A 23,922-nucleotide genomic window follows, 5' to 3' on the forward strand; every position below is an offset into this window, starting at 1 on the left:
TTATTGGACAGATAAGTTAATTGATAAGTTTACATTTTGATAAGAATTCCAATAAAACTAAAGAGCAAAAACTATAGGTAAGTTAGTATTTGACAGAATTTTGATTTATGATAATGCCAAAATATTGGTTCCATAAAATAAGTTATGCTTGACAGCAGAAGTAACCAAAAAGACACTATATCATATTTACAATCAAAAGTAAATTTAGAAGTTAGACTAAAGTTGAAGTAAAAGTCTGAGGCAAAATAAAAAAATAAATCTATGCCTTATTTTTAAAAATTTTCTGTGAACTTAGTAAGCATCGCAAATGTCATTTCATTCAGTTTTACCTAATGCAGAAATACTGACCTAAAGAAGAGAATAGTCTAGTCATGCACTTAAGCAACATGGTAAAAATACAGATATGCAGCAAGAGAAGTAGAACTATAGTTAATATAAGTGATGTTTCAACATGGAATTGTGGGTCTAGTTAGAGAAGACACCCCGCATGATATGGATATGAATTCAGTCCACAAGAATGAGAAGTGTTAATGAATACATCTTCTTAAGGTGTCTCTGTAAATGCAGGATATCTTGAATGCATTTTTAAAAAATAATGAAATAGAATCATATACAGAATCCCAGTGAGCACTTAAGTCTTCCATTTTTTGCTGGAGGACATCCTATATAATAAAAGCCTAATATGCTAAGTATCCTGTCGACAAATCGGCCATTCAACCAATCAAAGCATAATATGCTAATGTTATGCTAAGGCTGCTCAATGGCTCGCTATAATGTGCATTGACCACCAGGGGGCAGACAGTTGACCTGTTGACCAGTTATTATGATGTGCACTGATCACCAGGGGGCAGACACTCTGACTGGTAGGTAAGCTTGCTGCCAGGGTTCGGCTGATCAGGACTGAGCAAGACAGTTCGGACATGCCCTGGAGATGTCCTGTGGCCTGGCCAGCCTCCCATGTCCCTCCTAGGCCCCAATCAGGCACCAGTAGGGTCTCTCAGCCTGGCCTACACCCTCTCGCATTCTGGGACCCCTCGGGAGATGTTGGAGAGTCGGTTTTGGCCTGATCTGGTAGACTACACCCAGGGACCCACTGGTGCATGAATTCATGCACTGGGCTTCTAGTTATACATAAAGACCAATAATGTGTTACAAATATATGATTTTTTTATAAACCTTAATTTAATCCTTATCATCCTAAGTACAAACAATCCTATCTAATAAAAGAAAACATGGTAATTAGCATGCGACCGCTATCCTTTCCATTGGCTAATCAGGGCGATATGCAAATTAACTGCCAGCCAAGATGGTGGCCAGCTGCCACCAGGCAGCTTAAAGCAAACATGAGGCTTGCTTGCTTCAGTGACGGAGGACTCCAACGTTCCCCGCCTGCCGCTGCCGGCCTCTGAGCTGCAACTCTAAGCAACTATGTTACAAAAATAGAAGCTAAACAAAACCCCAGAAACCTGTTTTAGTCGGCTGGGCTTCAGCCAGCAGGATCGCAACATTGTTTCAAATACAGAAGATAAACAAAGGCCAGAAACCTGCTTTCAGCAGCGGAGGCCTAAGAGCTGGAGCCAAGACTTAGAGCTAAAGCTGGCCTAGAATAAAAAAAAAGGAGAGATTGGGAGCTTCAGTCACCCTCCAGCCTGAAAACAGCCCTCAGCCCCTCATCCAGACTAGCCAGGCACCCAGTGGGGACCCCCACCCTGATCCGGGACACCCTTCAGAGCAAACCAGCCAGCCCCTACCCGTGCAACCAGGCCTCTATCCTATATATAGTAAAAGGATATAGTATAGTAAAATGATAATATGCCTCCCAGCACCAGGATCAGCGGAGCCGTGAGGCCTCCCGGCACCGGGCTCAGCGTGACAGGGGGCAGCGCCCAAACCCCCTGATTGCCCTGCGGCTCTGTGTGTGGCAGGGGGCAGGGCCACAACCTACCTATCCGCCCTCCTCTGTTCCTGACAGGGGAAGGCACCCCAACCCCCTGATCAGCCCTGCTCTGTGCCTGATAGGGGGGAGCTCCCTAACCCCCTGGTTGCCCTGCGGCTCCGTGTGTGACAGGCTGCGGTGCCCCAACCCCTGATCAGCCCTGCTCTGTGTGGGACAGGTGCGGCGCCCCAACCCCCCGCCCCACGGGCCCTCTCTGTGTGTGATGGGGTAGAGCCATAACCTCCCCATCGGCCCTGCCCTGAGTGTGACAGGGTGAGGCGCCCCAACCCCCTGATCCGCCCTGCTCTGTGTGTGACAGGAGGCAGTGCCGCAACTCCCCTATCGGCCCTGCTCTGTGCGTGACAGGGTGGAGCTCCCCAATCCTCTGATGGGCCCTGCTCTGTGCGTGACAGGGGGGAGCTCCCCAACCCCCTGATTGACCCTGCTCTGTGCGTGACGGAGCCCCAACCCCCCTGATGGGCCCTGCTCTGTGAGTGACAGGGGGTGGCGCTGCAACCTGCCCATCTACCCTGCCTTGAGTATGACAGGGGGCGGTGCCCCAACCCCCGAATTGGCCCTACCCTGAGTGTGACTGAGGGTGGCATCACAACCTCCCGATCCACCCTGCTCTGTGCATGACAGGGGCGGCACCCCAACTCCCCAATCAGGCCTACTCTGAGCCCGACCAGGGGCTGCACCTAGGGATTGGGCCTGCCCTCTGCCACCCGGGAGTGGGCCTAAGCCCACAGGTCGTTATCTCCCGACGGGTCCCAGACTGCGAGAGGGCACAGGCCGGGCTGAGGGACACTCCCCTTCCCCCCGAGTGCACAAATTTTTGTGCACCGGGCCTCTAGTTTTATATAATCACTAAACCCATAACACTGCTTAAAATACTGACTTGTCTTTATTAGAATCTACTTGTACAAGAATCTAGCCTGATGTCCATCATATTGTTGGAACTTGTTAAAAATATATTGAATAAATGAACTGAAACTTAATTAAATCATTAGGACAGTGTTCAGTAACTTACTTGAAAATCAGAGTTAGGGAATAATTCAAAATGAGATTATAGAAGATCATGACTTTTGTCATATGGTTATGCTGATTATGAGACAGCACTAGGAAATGAGCCAAACCCTTCCAATTCCCTAATTCTCCAGTTGACCTTGTGTTTAATTGCTCATATGCACAGATAGTCCAGATCTATATTTATCACAAGTAAAATTGAATCCAACTTTTCTCTTATGGATCAGAAGACAGGGATCTTTTCTTATCAAAGTTAAATTGACAGGAATAAAATATGATCTTGGGAGAGTCATTTATTTTCCTTGGACAGCAGTATTCTGCACTATAAAAATGACAGAGATTTTGTTTCTTTCCATCAAGGTTTTGATGTGGTGGTTATTTAATGAAGAGTTACTCACTATATTTTTCTTCATGCCAATAATTCAGTTACTTTCATATTCTATATGTAATCAAAATCTTCTTCTGTGGAGAAGGGCTCCATGAAGGAATTCATCACTTCCTTAAAGAATTTTGTGCCATTCCTTTGGGCCTCTTTTATACTGAGTTTTCTTTTCTCTTGTCTGTGGAAACACTTGTTCTGGCTAATTGATTACTCTTGAATTTGATAAGAAAGCTAAAAAGAATAAAAGCTTCTGCCTTTAACCATAACCTGTCATCAATTTCACTACTCTTTAGAACACTGTATTGTTTACCATTTCCATGTTAAATTGTTTTTTTTTTGTTTATATCAGACATATCCTACAAGTTGTAACTCATTTTATGATTTATGCTTTATGAGTTTATCCCAATTTAATAATCGGATTCTTCTCATAATCCTTTTTACTTTGATTTTTACAGTACTTAATTTATATTTATCTTTCCATATTCTGTATACTTTAGGTGTAGATGAACTTGACACTTAGCTAGGATTTAAGTTACTAGCTTTTCAAAAATTCTAAAGAGTTGTCTGCTGTATCTCCTATTTAAGATTAAAATTCTTTTTCTTATAGAAAGTTTATTTTCTCTTTCCTTTTTAAACACTATTTGCAGTTTTATAAATTTATTTTTCTAACACTTCATTTTATATACATTGCTTATTGGTATATTGTAAGATGATGCTCAATTGATTCATCTCACTTAGCAAATGAAGATTATAGAATGACATCATCATCATCATCATCATCATCATCATCATCATCATCATCATCTCTGCTTGCCTTCTGTCCATCTTGATGACACTGAGCTCATTCTTCCGTGGTGGAGCACAGGGCAGCCAGTCCTGGTTCTCAGTAGAACTGATGAGAGCTTTTTACTGTTTTCCCCAGCAGCTGGGCCTTCTGGAATTCCTTTGTTAACATTGAGATTAACTGGGTACGAAAAGATTAAAGGGGATTTAAATGGGAGCAACCATTAGTGACTGAGAGTCTTTGTGTGTGTGTGGGGGGGGACTAACAAGGATATTTAACAGATATTTATTGATAACACACTATGAGCCAAGTATTGCGCAAGGCATTAGGGAGATATTTGTGGTCAGCGATAGATCTTGCCTCTAATTAATAGAGTTTTTATTCATTTTTTATATATCTTTTATTACTAAAATTTATTACTTGAATTTTAAGAGTCTAAATTTAGACTGTGCCTTTTTGTAGAAGAGTATTTACAGAGCCTGAAAAATACAATGTTAAAAAAAACAAGTGTGCCACCGAAGTTGGGAAAATATCTTCATAGGGCACTAAATCCTTAATTTAAATCAAAAGAAGAGGACTAAGTTGTACTTTTCTGAATACACTTTTCTTTCTTTTTTAAAAGACTTTATTTTTTTTTAGCATTTAAAGTTTTCAAAAAAATTGAAAAATAGAGATTTTCCATACACTCCCTGCCCCCACACATTCATAGCGTCACCCCATTATCAACATCCCCCGCTAGATTGCTAAATTTATTATAATTGATGAACCTATATTGAAACATCATAATCACCCAAAGTCCATGGTTTGCCTCAGGGTTCACTCTTGGTGTTATACATTCTAGGAATTTGGACAAATTTATAATACGTCTATCATTAAAATATCATACAGAGTGTTTTCACTGCCCTAAAACTCTTCTGTGCTCTGCCTGTTCATCTCCTAACACCCACTGATCTTTTTACTGTCTCCATAGTTTTGCCTTTTCCAGAAGGTCATGAAGCTGAAATCAAAGAGTGTATATAAGACTGGCTTTGTTTACTTAGTAATAGGCATTTAAGGTTTCTCCATGTCTTTTCATAGCTTGATAGCTTATTTCTTTTTAGCGCTGAATAACATTCCATTATTGGAATGTACCGCAGTTTGTTTATCCATTCACCTACTGAAGGATATTTTGGTTGTTTCCAAGTTTGGGCAATTATGAATAAAGCTGTTATAAACATCCTTGTGCAGGTTTTTTCTGTTGACACAAGTTTTAACTCCTTTGGGGCAATACTAAGATATATGATTATTGGGTCATACGGTAAGAATATACTTAGTTTTGTAAGAAACTATCAAACTGACTTCCAAAGTGGCTGTACAATTTTGCATTATCACTAGCAATGTATGAGAATTCCTGTTCCTCCATATCCTTGGTAGCATTTGATGTTGTCAATGACCTGGATTCTGGTAATTTTAATAGTATGTGTGTAGTGGTATCACAGTTTTCTTAATTGGCATTTCCTTGATGCACATGATATGGAATATCTCTTTATATGATTATTTTCCATCTGCGTATCTTCTTTGGTTAGGTGTCATTAGGTATTTGGCCCATCTTTAATTGGTTGTTTTTCTTATTGTTGAATTTTAAGAGTCTATATTTTGGCTAACAGTCATTTATCAGAGGTGTCTTTTGCAAATATTTCCTCCCAGTCGGTGGCTTGTCTTCTCATTTCTTGATATTGTCTCCTGCAGAGCTGAGTTATTAATATTAATGAAGTTTAGCTTGTCAATGTAGTAATTCTTGTCTTTGTTCCTTTACAGGTAAGGTATTTTCCCCTCTGGCTTCCCTCAGGAGTTCTTACTTTCTCTTTGATTTCCTTGATTTTGAAGACGATACGCCTAGATATAGTTTTCTTTGGCATTTATCTTGCTTGAGGTACTCTGAGCTTCCTGGATCTCGGTTTGATGTCTATCATTAATTTGGGAACATTCTCAGTCATTATTATTTCAAATATTTATTCTGTTCCGTTTTCTCCTTCTGGTATTCTAGTTATGCCTATACTATACCTTTTGTAGTTGTCCCTCAGACCTTGGATATTCTCTGATTTTTTTTTTTCAATCTGTATTCTCTTTGCTCTTTATTTTTTGAGGATTCTATTGATTTTTATCTTCTAGGTCAGAGATTATTTTCTCAGCTGTGTCCAGTCTTCTGACGAGCCCATTAAAGGCATTCTTCATTTATGTTACAGTTTTTCTTTGTGTGTGTGTGTGTGTGTGTGTGTGTGTGTGTGATCTCTAGCATTTCTTCTTTTTGGTTCTTTCTTAGGATTTCCACCTCTCCTCTTACATTGCCCAGCTGCTCTTGCATGTCCTCTATCCATGAGTGCCCCTTAGCATATTTCAAACAAATTCCCACTCGGATCATTTCAATATCTCTGCTATGTCTGTTTCTGATCTTGCTCTGTCTCTTCAAATTGTGTGTTGGCCTTTGGGTATGCCTTGTAAGGTTTTCTTGATAGCTGGACATCATGCACTGCACAAAAGGAACGGCTGCAAATAGGTCTTTAGTAATATGGTGGTGAGGTGGGGGAGGAGAAGCATTCTCTAGTCCTAGGATTAGGTCTCGGTCTTTTAGTGAGCCTGTGCCCTGGTCTGTATAAACTTCACAGGTGTTTCCAGCCCTTATTCTCCACCCTTAATGGGACAGGACGCCTAGAAAGGACTGGAGTTGAGTATTTTTTCTTTTCCCAGGAGGAAGGCTAGAGCTGACTGGAGTTGATTACTTCTCTTCCCCTGGTCAGCTCTGCTCTGATAATCCCCCAGCTGATTCGGTTCTGGTTAATTAGTTTCCCCGGAGTCAGGCCTTTTTAAGGAGAAGGGAAAGCGCCACAGTATTTCCAAATGGCTTCTCTTCCCCGGATGGAAGCAGGGGCGGATTATCCTGCGGCAATGTTGTGGAGCTCCTGGAGGTAAGTCTTACATTATCTCCTTCCTCCCCTCTCCACCGATCCCGCTGAGATTTTGAACTGGGCCTTGTTTTCTCAGGGCTTCTCCCCTGGCCCTGGCTCCCTCGCAGCCTCCCACTCCCAGCTCTGACCTGCCAAAACACTGCTCCCAATGTTGGTCTCCAATCTCCGGGGCAGCTTTCTGACCTGTGTGCGTCCGTTTTATGGATCTAAAAAGATTTGTTTTGTTCAGTCTGTTCAGCTTCTTACCTGTTGATGGGCTGGGATGGCGACCTCCAAGCTTTTTTTATAGGCAGAACTTGAAACGCTTGAGTATATTTTTTAGGAAGCTAAGTTAATGCAGACTGGCTTTGGGCTTTCTGGGAACTTGACGTGATAATGTTGTATAGCGCTTAAGATGGGGAATAAGGAAGGATGAGAAGAGGACTTAGCCTTGAACCAAGATCAGTTCTATCAGAAACCGCTACTTTAAGTGAGTTTGCAGGAACCGGGTAATTTGAGTCTAAAGTTACTGTTTAATGCCCGAATTCTAAGTATCCTGGAATTAACTGAAAGAGTTCATTGAAAAGTGCCTTCTGATACTCGCCAGCTGGAGGTATCCTTGACATAAATGTAAAAATTAAATACACTGGATTGTAACGTCATTCTTTGAGAGGATCTGTTTGCAGAGAACCGCTGCGGTAGTAGGAGGAAAATGTGAGTGTGATAAAAACACACATACACACACACACACAAACAAACAAAAACTCCGAGAATTGACTGAAGCCACAGGTTCTTCTTCCATCGCAATGAAATACTGATAGATTTCCTTGATTTAGCTGTATTAAAGACAGGGGTTTCCAATGATCTGAAATTACTATTTTTAATTTTTTTGAGAAGAATTATGCTGGTGATAGGTTAATGGTTACAGTAAAATAAACTAGGTACACACCAACCTATTGTATAAAGTAGTTTAGAGAGGATTCAGCTGAAAATTCTGATAAAATGACAAAAATAATTGCAGAATACTGACATTGAGCTGCCATTTCTGAAAAGTGAACCATATTTTGCTCACTGTTTTGCTCCTCAAGTACATGATCATTACAAGAAAGCATTCGTGGACAAAAAGGATAGTGCTTCGTGTTTATTTGCTGTCCAAATTGCCCAAATGCATTTCAGCTGTGAGTAGAACGCATATTAAAGCAGCATTTAAAAAACAAAGCTTGAGGGTGGCTTTGTCTCTCTTCCTAAACTTCTCCACCTTTTCAGTTTCTTTGTCACATAAAAACTGCAGACAGGAATTATCCTTCCTGCCTCATTCGGATTTCTGTGTCTATGTTAGAGTAAACTGGTCTTTGTCTTTTTTGGAGGGAGGGCGTGTCCTAATCTGACCTACAAACACCTAACTGAAAGCTGAAGGTGTTTTTCACTTGGTCAGTAGTTAGTGTGAGTCCTCTGGAAGCTCAGCAAGGCACAGGACTTGGGCACAGGTAGTTTATTTGGAATGAGGTTCAGGCAGCAGGGATGCTGGGGCAGAAAGACAGGAAAGGAGGAAAACCCCTATGGAGTTATTGCTCTAGTTCACAGGGACTCTGTTTTCCTGTGACCTCTGAGAAATTAACTCCCCACACGTCCTGACTGGGCTTGAGTGAAGGCTGACTGTACCTGCACACAAAATGTTTGAGTTCCCTGGAACTTGTTATCACACCTGTGGCTCAAGTCAGGTAACCTGAGGTGACGAAGGTGCCTGCTGTAATCCTCTTTTCTTTCCTCTTTTTATGTGATTGACTTTTTAAAACCCTATATTCAAGGTTTGTAAATGTATCTTTGTTAACGTTCATGTTATTTTCTCATCGTTCTAAGGTACTGATATCTGCAAAGTAACTTTACTCGGAAATTCCAAGATTGTGCCACTTACAAATAGAATATGGATTTGTTTTCCTGTCATCTTATGTTTCCTTATTTCCATCTTCTCACTCCTTACTTATCTGACCCTTCTGGGATTTTTCTTACACCCTTTACATGGAGCCAGTCTTTGAGAGATACTAACCCACCTAAAACTTCGCAATGGCTTTGGAAAGGACAGCTGGCACGCTTGATTCTGCTTCCCTAAATGTTGGGAATGCATGTATGCCTGTGGAGGAAGAATCTATAAGTTTGGCTTTTCTTTCCTGGCTTTCCCCCCTCCTCTAGTTGTGGCTTTCTGTTCCAAATCATTGGAGGTGACTGAGACATAGGGAAGGTAGTAAAATATGAGCATGCTTTGCTACTAAATTTTTGTTTGCTTATATTGCAATAAAACACCTTGTCAGCATTCTGCTGTTATGGTACAGGAACTTAGGGCTTTAATTAATTATTTCTTTAAGCTTTCCACAACCAGTCCAAAGAGTTTTCTGTGAAGTAACTATGCCAGACACTCACTTTCTTAGGTGCTAATAAATATTAACAACTCAGGTTGTTCCATCCTTTACTTCCCTGGCCAGAAATAGAAAGGTGGGGAACCTGAATTACTTATCTAGCTTTTTCATGCACTTGGAGGGAGGGAGAGGGACACGTGAACAACTCAGAGAATAGGGACTTGGCAATTCCCATTCACTCTTTTATTCTACTACCTATTATTAATGTCTTACACATAAAATTCAGAATTCAGCAAAAAGTTTGCAAATTAAAAAAGGAGGTGGAGTGTGTGTGTGTGTGTGTGTGTGTGTGTAAGTAAACATAAAACACATCAGCAAATGCAATTATGTAGAACTGTTTGGAACCCCTTCTAACAAACCGATGTTAAAATGAAAGAAAAGACACAGCATTTTAATACTTATTTGATATTTGATATTAAAGGATACTTAAAAAAAACTTTTAAATAATAATAATATTGTGGTTATGTCAAAAGTCCTTATATTTTAGAAATACACATGGAAATGTGTATTGATATCATTGTATTATGTCTGGGATTTGTTTCAAAGTAACCAGTTTAGAAATTGAATAAAAAAAGAATGGTTTTGAGTTGATTGTTGTATCTACCTGGAGAGTATATGGGAGTTAATTATACTATTCCTTTTCTTTTTTATATACTTGAGATATTCCATGATAAGAGTTTTAAAAAGTGCTTGCACAAATATGACCACTAATTATTGAACAACAAAACTATGCAAAGTCTCTCATCTTATACAAATACAAATGGATTGCTTAAGTAACTGATAAGCGCTTACTCCAGTTTCTCATCACTTTTCTCGCCCCATCCCCTCTTACTCTCACTCTTTGCATTCCACCCTTACTCTACCTAGAGCTCATTAGGCAGGCTCCTCTAGTAGAACTCTTGTCTCTAATAGCTCCCCAATCTGGAATGTGTTTCTTTAGACTTTTACATGCTTATGACTTTTCAATCTCTAAACTACCTCTTATTAAGGATGAGGTGTCCCGGTGTCCCTACTGGCTCTATTTCAAACACCAACTCTTCTGGTTTTTTACCCGCACTGACTTTTGTAAATTCTTTCATTGCCTGGAGGAGGGCATCTTGGCATTGCAAATCTACTCTGTGCTTTGAAAATCCTGCAATATTAGTGTATCTTTCTGTTATTTTAATGCTTTATGGAAACCAAGACAGGAGGAGTTCCACTTTCACATCTTAGTTATGGAAAAAAACTCACAACTTTCATCTCCATGTTTTCATATGTGACATGTGGTCAAATAAAAGAAATCTGGATTTGGGTAAGGAGAGACCTTATTCAAAAGGATTATTGTAATAAGGGGAGTGGGCTCTTGCAATGAGAAAAATTCTGACCATAAAATCTGCAAGTATCACAAAGGTTGAGCAGAAAGAAATTCTTTTCTTACTGACAGGCATAAAAAAAGTCCTAAAAGAATGGGTATGAGGGAGTATGCTAAGAAGTTGGGGTGACCTGACATTTGAGCAGGAAATGCTCTAATGTTCTCTGGAGAGAAGGGTCTGTGAGCAAGGGTAACTCCAAATCAGATAATGCTGGCTTAGGCTGAGAGTGTGTCAATGTTCAGGGGCCTACAGCAGAGGGTGGGGGATTGTGCGCAGGCATGTGAGAAGCTAAACTAAAGTTTGGAGAAGTCAAGTTAACAGGAATTTCACAGAAATTGGTCTTTGGTTCTGTATCTGGCCTTGTCATCGGTGAACAAGAGGGCATCCATGAATCTCATCTGAGCTATATGGGGAAAGTGTCATTCTTTGTAGTTAAACTGTTTGAAGGTTACATAAAGGTGGGGAGACTATATATATAAAATTTTAACTGCCACTGTTGTCCAGAGCACAGGACTGAGGAAGTATTTGACATAATTGATCATTTCACATCATTTGTGTGACTCGACTAACTTATATGACTAACATATTTTATTTAAATGTTCTTAGTTTAGCTTCTCCAGTTACCTCTTCCAAGAGAGAAACTAATAAGATTTGTATTATTTTTTGGAGAGTAACAAAAAAGAAAGCAGGATGCAATGTTTCAAGTGATACTGGAAGAAAAATTGGCTTTGGCAGCTCTATTTCTGAAGAGACACAAAGCTTCAGGCCCTTAAAGTGATGCCAGGTAGCTGGAACCTTTATCACATTTTTTTATTAGAGTCTCCATGTGGTAATTCTGGGCAGTTCTAGCCTGGTGAAGAATGTATTTGCTTTAAAGAAAACTAGAATGTGCCCATGTAAGAGGAAGCAAAGTCTAACCTATTAGTCTGAGCACCAGACTGGAAGAGAGAACTCCAGTGTCTATTTACAGCTTCAGTAGAGATGTGCTCTAGTCCCTCAGAGCCTCCCCTGCCTCGGTCTCCAGGTTCCTACAAGTTATTTTTGCAGAAACAGTTCACAAGCTTCTTAACTAGTCAGACACACAGCAGTCTGTGCTAGACTTCACTGCATACGTACATATAAGTAAAATTCAATATGGACGAGCTGTAAAAACACTAAATATATGTTTATTAGAACCTGCATAATATAGAAGCATAAAATAAAACTTTATTTGAATTCTTACTATATACCAGGCTTTCTTCAAAGCTCTTTACTTTATTTAACCCTTGCAGCAACACTTTGAGGTTGATGCATTATAATCTCAATTGTAGACATCTGTATAACAGCCTAAGCAACCTTTCAACCGTTCAACCCTTCAACCAGTAGCTATGATGTGCACTGACCACCAGGGGGCAGACACTCAATGCACAGGCATGGAAACATGGGACAAACTGATGAATATCAGAGGGAAGAGGGGAGGAGGGAGGGCAGGAAGAGATTAACCAAAGATCTTATATGCGTACTAGAGGCCTGGTGCATGAATTGTCGCACTGGTGGGGTCCCTTGGCCTGGCCTGCGGGGATTGGGCTGAAACCGCAGTCCGACATCCTCCAAGGGGTCCCAGATTGCGAGGGGGCTCAGGCCAGGCCAAGGGACCCCACTGGTGCATGAATCTGTACACCAGGCCTCTAGTAAGATAATAAAGGAAGGAGAAGTTAGTTACTGGCCCAACTTCACATATTGGAGGTGTGAGTTTTGTATGGTGATGGATTGACTTTGATAATTTACTGTTCATGGTACTCCAAACGTAAGGCTTAATAAAACAACCTCAGTCAGCTTTCTATATCAGCAAGTGGTCCATCTGATAGGAAGTCTTTAGTAAATACAGGTTTATTGGTATATCAATATCTGGACAAAATATATAATATATCGCCTCTGTCTTAGATTGAAAGAGCCTGCCTGTATATTGAGCATTTATAATTGAACACCATCTCTATTTAGAAAATGTGCACACAAAGAATGTCTGAATAGATGCACATTCTTATAATTGATATTTCTAGTAGTTAATGTTATGGTGAATAACATATTTTACAAGCTCTTTTTTGGAGGGTTAATGAGGAAGTTTTAGTCTATAATTCAGCCTCAAGATAATTCTCAAGTAAATGGGGACATTATGTGTTAATAGTTTCATTCATCATAGCATTCTAAAGCCCCATAGACCATGTAGTGCCCCATTTTGCATATTTGTCATTGTTCACCCCTCCTCCATAGACAAAACCTGTGGCACTTGTAAGTTATGAAATTATATGGAGAAGTTTATCAATTAAGTATTGCCTGTTCTGGTAATTTCTTCACATGACAGGCACATAATTAGGTAATTATCTCTCTTACAAAATAAAACAATTGACTTTACTTTTCTGGAAAGATGTAACAGAATTTGGAAGCAGACATTTGTCCAGATGATCACTTGTTTTCAGTTGTGCAAATCTGAGCTAAAAATGAATCAATGACAGAAAAATAGAAAATGTGTCCCTGGAATTTATGTCATCATTGTAGTCGATCTAGTAGATCATTCTTTTTTAAGTATATTTTTAGTGATTTCAGAGAGAAAGAAAGGGGGGGGCGGAGAGAGAAGTATCAGTGATGAGGCAGAATCATTGATTGGCTGCTTCCTGCACGCCCCCTACTGGGGATCAAGCCCACAACCTGGGCTTATGCACTTGACCAGAATTGAACCCGGGACCCTTCAGTCCACAGGCCAATTCTCTATCCACTGAGCCAAACAGGCTAGGGCGAGCAGATCATTCTTGAATTCTTCCAGCTTCTATGTGATTTAGAAATAAAACTTTCTAAAGATTACAGTCCTATTACCTCCCAGCAGGCATCAGCCTTTAAATTCTGTAAGAATTGGGTCTCCCAGAGCAAGATTTGGCCCTAAAAGTGATCTAAGGGAGCCCAGAAAGTGAAAATGAATTTCCTATGTGAGGCCATATGTTCAGCTTTCCAGAATTTTTCTGGCAGCTCACCATGGTTATTTGGAAGTTGAGAACTCCCTTGTCTCAGAGAGGGAAGCATGTGTGAGGCTCTACTGGATTAACCATTAATACATTTGACTTTTATATGTCCTTTGTGATGGCTGGTTGTGCCAAGACCTCTTCAGAATCTAGAGCATTCAGTAAGTTTATTGACAAATAGTAAGAAAACCTGGAGTTATATAGTTAAACCTTAATTATTTAAGGTGGGTGGGGGGAGCATGCCATTAGAATGCAGCAATGGGAAACATTTGCTCCTAATGTAGAGTCAAGGAAAGATGTATTCATGCAGCTGAAGTTCTGTTATGGGGTGGGGCCACAACAGTAGTAACAAAGAAACAGAATTTCCGGAGGATGAGGCCCAGAAATTAGGATTTTAAAAAGATTCTTAGGTGAATCTAATGTGCAGCCAAGGTTGAGAACCACTGACTTAGAGATTAGCCAGTTTACTGAAAGCTTCAGTGAACTAAAGAACTACAAAATAAATTAAAAAATAGGAGTTTCTGATAGATGAGCACATTTCACACTTAATGTCAGATAGTGTTGAAGTTCATGGTTCATTTTTACCACTTACAGTGACCTAAGTGTTAGTCAAGAAATACATTGTGGTTTCTATGAAAATTAAATGTAAATATAAACTGTTATTATTATGCATACTAATATAGTCCCAGTTTTTCTGTTATTCACTTGATAATTAAGATATACCAAAAAGTGTTCTGGCTGAAATGTAAGTAATACGTGAATTAGACAGGTGTCCTCTGGCTCAGTAGTTCTTAATAAGCCCATCAAAGACTCCAGTTGCTACCTGTTCCCAAATGCACTGGGAACTTCAGAAGCATCTTCTCTGTGTTTATATTTATTTCTGCAAGTTAAATCCCTACCCTTGTTTTACGACGCAGAGCAGATGCCGCTCCTCCATTCCTTGTCAAATGTTCCATTTACTTAGTTTCTGGGTTCCTAAAACATGGTGCCAAAGTTCATTACACCTTTAGCCTATATACATTATTAGTGTAATAAATATGAATAAAACATTAACAGTCATCAAGGCTATGGATTTAAAACAGGGATCCAGTGTGTTTAACCCATTGTTCGCCATAAGCGTTGTAGACGCAAGCGACGGATCTTCCCCACGCGCCACACATGTCTATATATATTAAAAAACAAATGTTTTCCCTAAGTGGCAGCCCTGACAACTTTAAAATCATTTTTCGTGAGAATTTTCAGTTGAAAGTATTCAAGAGCACCCAAATTATAATATATATATATATTTATAATATATATTATATATATATTATAAATATATATATATTTATAATATTCATTGCAAGTTGATATTTTTAAAAATTAAATTCAAAATATCATGGCGTGTTCAGATGGTTTCCATTTTGGACGCGTGGTAGTTAACTGGGTAAATTGCAAATTTAGCAATACAATTTTACATATCTAATAAAATCATCCATGTAGATTTAAGTATATTTTTCCTAATTTGAAAATATCATTTAAGATACAGGACATTAGAAAACTATAAATCATGTATCTTAGTTATTCCTGGGAGTAGTTGTAATATTCCTCAGAGATATTTTCAAACAGTAATTTTTCTAATTTTAGGCACCTGAATTTGGCTATATTTTCTTTCATTCTTTATAAATGTACTTTGTTTCCCAGTTAAGCTTTCAGTATATGCCATTTGCTTCTCTATCAAAATAATGAATAGTCTGCCTAATGATGTAAACTGATGATTTGTAAAAAGATACAAGTACATGGAATGAGAAAACAAAACAAAACTGGATTTCGCTTTTAATCTACCTCATTATGTTTTATTTTAGAAAAGAAAGTCACAAGACATAAGAAGTGTAGTCATTTCCATTCATGAAACAATTTTTAAAATTAAATCTCAAAAGTCACATAACCACCCTGACCGGTTTGCTCAGTGGATAGAGCATCAGCCTGTGGACTCAAGGGTCCCAGGTTCGATTCCAGTCAAAGGGCATGTACCTTGCTTGCGGGCACATCCCCAGTAGGAGGTGTGCAGGAAGCAGCTGATCGATGTTTCTAACTCTCTATCCCTCTCCCTTCCTCTCTGTAAAAAATCAATAAAATATATATTTAAAAAAAAAAAAGTCACATAACCAAGGCAAATCAAATTGGCACAAGGAAAACAAATGAAAATATAATTTGGATGGCATGGAATAACAATATCAAATCAGTGGAAAATTCTAGTTTCTTTTATTTCTAAGTGCAGGTTAGCACAAAACTCTCCAGAAAGAAATAATAGGATAATCAGACTAAACAAGATTGCTTGCCAAAATTTCAGTGGGAAAAAAAAATAGTTTTATTTTAACATCGCAGACTCAATTTTCTTGTAACTTTTTGATAGAATGGAAGTGCTCACTTCATCATTCTCATATTTTAGAAACTGATGCAATAAGAGAAAAGGTTAAAAAAAAAGGCTTTATAGGCAAGTTTTTCTTTATTCCCTCATCAGGGCACATTCTATAGGAGATTGTTGTTCTTCTTTATGACTTACCCTCTTTGGAAAAGAAGAGCTAAAACCCTAATAACAAAAACTTTAAAATAATTTTTACTTTTTTGTTTATTGAGATATAATTGACATATAACATTATTCTAGTTTCAGATGCATAGCATAATGATTTGTTATACATATATATTGGGACATTATCACTACAGCAAGTCCAGGTAACATCCATGACCACACATAGTTATAAAAAATTTTTGTGATGACAATTTTCAGATCTACTCTCTTAGCAATTTTCAACTGTATGATACAGTTTTATTAACTATAGTCACCATGCTCTACATTACATCCCCAGGACTTATTTAGAAAGGGTACGTTGTACTTTTTGACCACCTTGACACATTTCATCCACCTCCATCTCTGGCAAAACCAACCTGTTCTCTGTATCTATTGTATCTATGTGGTATTGTTGTTTTAATCCCAAATATAGGTGAGATCACACACTATTTCATTTTTCTCAGACTGTTTCATTTTCTTTGGAAATTTACCCATAAAGAAGAATTGCTGGATCAATGGTAGTTCCACTTTTTTTTTTTTTTTTAGGCCCTCCATACTGCTTCCCCTAGTCTAGTGGCTGCACCAATTTACATTCCCACCAACAGTGCTCAGGTGTTCCCTTATCCTCATATCCTTGCCAACACTTGTTATTTCTTATCTGTTTTCTAACAGTCATTCTAACAGGTGTGAGGTGATATCCCATGGTGATTATGACTTGGGTTTCCCTGCTGGTTAGTATGTTGAGCACTTTTTCATGTACCTATTGGGCGTCTGCATGTGTTATTTGCGAAAATGTCTGTTCAAATCTTCAGCTCACTTTTGAATTGGATTATTATTTTTTGGTTTTGAGTTGTATGCGTTCTTTGTTTTGGATATTAACCACATATCACTTACGATTTGCAAATAATTTCATCAGTTACCATTCGGTTCACTGATGGTTTCCTTTGTTGTGCAGAAGCTTTTTAGTTTTTAGTCTCACTCGTTTATTTTTGCTTTTGTTGCTGATGTTTCTGATGTCAACACCATAAAATCTTTGTTAAGACTCATCACTTATATTTTTTTCTACCAATTTTATGGCTTCAAGTATTATATTCAATCTTTCATCCATTTTGAGTTGACTTTTTTTTTTGTAGAGTATAAGATAGTGATCCAGTTTTATTTTTTTTTTTCATGTGGCTTTCCACTTTTCCTAATACTAATTATAGAAGCATTCTCCTTTCCCCATTATACATTCTTGGCTTTTTATTGTAAATTATTTGACTATATATGTGTGGATTTATTTCTGGGCTCTCCATTCTGTTCCACTGGTCTGTGTAACTGTTTATGCCAGTATACCATTGTTTGATATTGTTGTGAATAATTATTTCATGCCATCCATTTGACTACTGTATAAAAATAAAGTATAGAAGAAAAATAGGAAAAGATTTTAAGATACATTATAGTCATATGTGTTCACTGAGTCAAGTCTAAAAATTAGTCCTTATTATATAAACATATTTTATGTTCTTGACCAAAGAGATTGCATAGAGAGTGAAGATCTTTGTTTTCAAAGAGAAAGGATTGAATTTCTCATGATATATCTAATGATTATTCCAATCATTATTGCTAGAATGATTTTCTTTTTCAACAATAAATCTTTCTGCTTGGAATAGAGAGATACACTGATGAAAATATTGCCCTTAACAATTCAATCTGATGGCTTTAGTTAGCCTTTTCTCATAAACACAAGGAGGATAATATAGGCAGGGTGGGGTGGTGTTGGTACAATTTTCTTTGTGTTTCCTTATTATTCTGTCTAGGCTTGAAAAAGGAATAGCATAGCAGTGATGGCGAACCTTTTGAGCTCGGCGTGTCAGCATTTTGAAAAACCCTAACTTAACTCTGGTTCCGTGTCACATATAGAACTTTTTTGATATTTGCAACCATAGTAAAACAAAGATTTATATTTTTTATATTTATTTTATATATTTAAATGCCATTTAACAAAAATCAACCAAAAAAATGAGTTCGCATGTCACCTCTGACACGTGTCATAGATTAGCCATCACGAGCATAAAGCTATTGATCTTTCACAGATTCCCTGACTTACTACTTTTAAATTAAGAAAATTGGAGAGCCCTAACCGGTTTGTCTCAGTGGATAGAGCATCAGCCTGCAGACTCAAGGGTCCCAGGTTCGATTCCAGTCCCTTGGTTGTGGGCACATCCCCAGTAGAGGGTGTGCAAGAGGCAGCTGATCGATGTTTCTCTCTCATCGATGTTTCTAACTCTCTATCCCTCTCCCTTCCTCTCTGTAAAAAATCAATAAAATATATTTTAAAAAAAGAAAATTGGAGCTCATAAGAATGAGTTACCTTCATTTTCTCAAATTACATATCCCCTGAGTTTTATGTGAATTTGTATTGAAGTCAAATACTATTTAATCAGTTTTCTAAACAAAACTATACTTAATTTATAATCATTTGGAAGTGTGTACACCCTTAGCAGATAGATTTTTTTATTAAGACATTTAGCTGATATTCACTCTTTAATATCATGCAAGTATATCAAGGAAGTATTCAATAAGTAACTTTGTGATACGTTGAATATGCAATGAGAAAAAAATTAAGCATTGACTTTGCCTATTTTTATTCTGGTATATCCATATTATTACTTAGAACTTTACCTAAGTACATAGTAAGCATTCAATAGGTACTTGTAAAAGAAAGAAAGGAAGGAGGGAAAAAGGATAAGAGGCAGAGAAGAAGAAAGGAAGAAAAAAGGGAGGAATTACGGGAACCGAGGATCTCAACATTTTGTGTATTTGTAATGAATTTCCTCTGAAGTTAATTTTTTATGGTATATTTCTCTATGGATATTTTATGATGTTGCTTGTCTGTCTATATGGAACACCTGTAAGAAGGGTCACATACAGATTTTATAAGGGGCGAATTGGAGATAATGACTTGTGGCTGTAATAACGAGAGGTAATGTGCAATATACCCAGAGTGAAGTCTGGTGACAGGAATTAAATTAACTCATGTCACTACTGTGAGGCAAGGTTAACTTGAACTGAACTAGATCTCATCCCTGCATCCACTTAATAATGGCTCTGCCACAGGATGGTTAGGAGATCAATTGACTGAATTGTGATATAAGGAAAGCTTGTAATGATGCCAAAAAAGTGACACAATCTATATGATACTCATATTCCAAGAAATCCACCTTGAATCTAAGTAGAAAATAATTTTGAATTAAACTTTATAGAAATGAAGTTATGTTTTATCCCCAAACTCCATTTACTATCTTCTTTTATGTTTCATCAAGTGTAATGGAAGTTGTCCAACTCAGGCTCATGATTTTTATATAGTAAAATATTGGTTGTTCCAAAATAACTAGCATTTTTATTTTTCAGAAGAATACAATTCAGGAAAATGGTATCTTACGTTAGATGACTTTCTTTTTCTTGTATAGTTCATTGGCTTGGATTTCTGCTATAAAATATTTAATATCACTGTTAAATTTATTGGTGACATTTTAAGAAATAGTGTTTCTTTTTCAGTCATTGTTAGGTCAAGAGGAAACCATTTCCCAGAACATAAATAAAGCACAGAAAATGTGCCAAAGCTGTTAATTTTTTTTTTCCTGGCAAACTGTGTAGCAGTTTGATAGAATTTCTTACCCTTTTATGTGATTACATTCTAAAATCCAGTGGAAAACTTTGAGCCTTCTTCCTGAACAATGATCACGAAGGTAACTGGGAGACGGGAAGGTGGGAGAGAGGTTGTATACTTACACACAGGGCTTGTCAGTGATGAAGGAAAAAGGAGCATCCAAATCAAAAGAAATGATAATGCAACAGCCCAATATCAAACATGTATTAATGGGTTTATGCATTCCACAACTTTTATCTCAAATAGCTTCTGTATCGGACATTATGCTAATCATAAACAATTAAAATAGGAATAGTACATTCCTATGAGAAATAAAGTATGTAAACAAAATAAAGAACTATAGCAGTGCTATACAAAAATAGAGATATCAAAGATATTTGGCAATTCCAAAATAGAGATAAAATGGGATACTTCTGCTGGGTAAAGATAGAACAGACTTTCTGCAGGAGAAGGATCTGAACTAAATTTCAATACTGGTGAAGAAATTACCAGGGCAAGGGGGTTGGAGGATAGTCCAGACAGAGAAAAAAGATTATGCAAAGTTGTGAAAGTGTGAGAGGGCATTGAAAAAAATGCAAGTATTGTAGTTCAAATTGCCTAAGGGATGCAGGTGGGCTGCAAACTGGACAAGAAACCCAGGACACTGACGTGGCCTTCCAAGAAGCTTAGATTTAAAGGAACAAGAGCTACTGAAGCATTTCTCTAATGAGTAATGGCAGGATCTGATTTGGGTTCCAGGACTCGCTTTGACCACAAGGTGGAGAATAAATTGGAGAGGAAGCAAGAATGAATACAGGATGACATGAGTTAGAACATCGAGTCTAAACAATAAAGTCATATGACTGAAAAAAAAATGGCAGAATGTTTAAGAAATGACCTTACTGTTATTTTAGGTTCAGAACAACAAGTTTATAATTTCATGGTGAGATCTGGAGAGACCACAGACAACTTAAATAATTTATCCTAAGTAGGCTTTTATTAAAATATTTTGATCAAATATCAAAACAACAGTCATATAAAAAATTAAAGATAAAGTTTAGTAAATCACCCAAATTTTGTTCAACCTGACACCAGAAATTTTGTCTGTAGTTTGTTTCCCTTGAAGAGATATATTCTCTCTATAGCCTCATTCAGCTCCTAGGCCATTCAAGGTATTTCTAGTTGCTAAATTCTTTAATTTCCCATTGTGAATAAAAGTGTACCAGATTAATATGTTGTGATATTTACTATATCGAATCCATATTATAGTCATTCAAATACAAAAGACATTTCCAAAGTTACCTGGTTTGTGTAACATCATGAAGAAAGTTTCAAGTGTTTACCATAGGTATGTCATGGAAGCTAACTTCCCATATCAAGACTCAGAACTTAAACTTCCTTATATACACTTCTGAAATTATACTGTGGCTTCTGGATCAAAACTTCAAACAGTGGAAATTACTTGTAATGATGTCACAGTAAACCTCACCAACATCTGCAAACTAAACCTCTGGCAAATGATTGTGTGGCAAGGTCATGAACATTCATGGAATGAATGATCAGTGTCCTTTTTGACATTTTCTCCATTATCAACAGATGATTGTCAGTTAGAACAAAAGTTCTAATACTCAGTCAATTTAGATAAACACACAGATTCAATCTTGTGTTTTGTGATGGAAGCATAGCACAGTCCTGGCAATGAGTACATTTTTTGTTGCTATCTTGTGCATAGATCGTCTTTCCTCAGTATTCCGTAGAAAGATCTTTTTTATGTTGGACTGGAGAACTTGTCAAAACATTGAACATACATTACTTACTTGGCTTTATTGTAATTATCTATTGCTTGGTCTGTTTCCTCTAATATATTGTTAGCTTCAAGTGGGATACTATGGTGACTTTTCTCTGCCCAAACCCCTGGCACTGAGATTTTCCCATGGAAGATATCAAGAAATGTTTGGTGAGTGATTATATAAATAGAATGTATCAATACTTTAAAAATTCCTTGGGCAGTAAATTGCCTAATTTTTAGGATATAAATAAAATGAAAAAGGTTAATATTCCTCAAATGAGAAAATAGTTATTGAGTTGTCTAAGCTGTAAGTGACAATGCTAAGGTCTTCTGGGCATATTAAGAAGGAATCTGTCTTATTATTAACTATATTTTATAAGATAATGGACTACAATGTATGAATCATGGTTCCAGAAAGAGGCCTAGGAATTGTTTCTTAAAAATAATAGCTGCTATAACTTAGAGACCAGAAAAAGAAACTCTCATCTTTCTATCACACAATTCATGGTGCAGCATCTGCCCACTAATTATAGCTCTCATTGCTGTAACACAAGACGGGCTTCCTGGACCTTGAGCAAACCAGAGATGAGTCTAAATAAAAATATAATTTTTAATTGTATTATTTTTTAAAATTTATCTTTACTGTTGAAAGTATTACAGATGCCCCTTTTATTGTTGTTTTTTCCCATTGACCTCCTCTACCCCACACCCACCCCTCCCAGGCCTTCACCACACTATTGTTTGTGTCCATCAGCTATGCATATCTACACTAATAAAAGAGAAACATGGTAATTGGCGTACGACCGCTACCCTTCCCATTGGCTAATCACGGCGATATGCAAATTAACTGCCAACTAAGATGGCAGTTAACCGCCAACAAAGATGGCAGCTAATTTGCATACTGCAGGCAGGATGGGACAGCGCCATCCTGCCTGCCCCTCCACCATCCAGGCCTGCTATCTGTGACCTGGATGGCGGGCGACCCAACCCAGGGTTGGCGGGGCGTGACCGCAGCTGTCCCCTACTGACCAAGACCCCAACCGGCTCTCCCGCCTGCAGACCGGGGCTGGCGGGGTGGCTGCGGCTTCCGCCTGCAGTCACGCCCCCGACCCACTCCTGCTGGCAGACCCAGACCCGGGCTGGCAGGGCGGCTGCGGTGTTCGCCTGCAGTCACGCCCCCAACCCGAGAGAGCAGACCCAGGCCTCTCAGCAGCACTCTAAGCAGCTATGTTACAAAAATAGAAGCTAAACAAAACCCCGGCTTCAGCCAGCAGGACCGCAACATTGTTTCAAATACAGAAGGGTAAACAAAGGCCAGAAACCTGCTTTCAGCAGTGGAAGTCTCATAGCTGGAGCCGAGCCTCAGAGCTAAAGCTGGCCCAGAATGAAAAAAAAAGGAAAAAAGGACAGGTTGGGAGCTTCAGTCACCCGCCAGCCTGAAAATGGCCCTCAGCCCCTCACCCAGGCTGGCCAGGCACCCCAGTGGGGACCCCCACCCTGAAGGAGGTGTGACCAGCTGCAAACAGCCATCATCCCCTCACCAAGGCTGGCCAGGCAACACACTGGGGACCCCCACCCTGATCCAGGACACCCTTTAGGGCAAACCAGCCGGCCCCCACCCGTGCACCAGGCTTCTATCCTATATAGTAAAAGGGTAATATCCCTCCCAGCAGTGGGATCAGCGGGGCCACGAGGCCTCCCAGCACTGGGATCAGTGGAGCCGAGAGGCCTCCTGGCACCGGGATCAGCGTGACATTGGGCAGCGACCAAACCCCCCTGATTGGCCCTGCTTTGTGTGTAACAAGGTGTGGCGCCCCAACCCCCCCACGCCCCCCAGTTCCCCACGGGCCCTGCTCTGTGTGTGACGGGGTAGAGCCATAACCTCCCCATCGGCCCTGCCCTGAGTGTGACAGTGGCGATGCCCCAACCCCCTGATCCGCCCTGCTCTGTGTGTGACGGGCTGGTGCCCCAACTCCCCTATCGGCCCTACTCTGTGAGTGACAGGGGGGAGCTCCCCAACCCCCTGATCAGCCCTGCTCTGTGCATGACAGGGGGGAGCTCCCCAACCCCCTGATCAACCCTGCTCTGTGCGTGACAGGGGGTGGCGCCCCAACTCCCCAATCGGCCCTGCTCTGAGCCT

The 23,922-nt window shown here is 39.1% G+C and overlaps 1 long non-coding RNA gene across 1 annotated transcript in view; it reads left to right on the forward strand.

The window, feature by feature from the left end:
* Positions 1-23,922, forward strand: part of LOC308520640 — a 223,865-nt gene that overhangs the window by 73,840 nt on the left and 126,103 nt on the right. The gene's annotated exons all lie outside the window — the stretch shown is intronic.

The sequence above is a fragment of the Myotis nattereri genome, assembly GCF_964212035.1.
Source record: "Myotis nattereri genome assembly, chromosome: 5".
NCBI classification, from domain to species: Eukaryota; Metazoa; Chordata; class Mammalia; order Chiroptera; family Vespertilionidae; genus Myotis; species Myotis nattereri.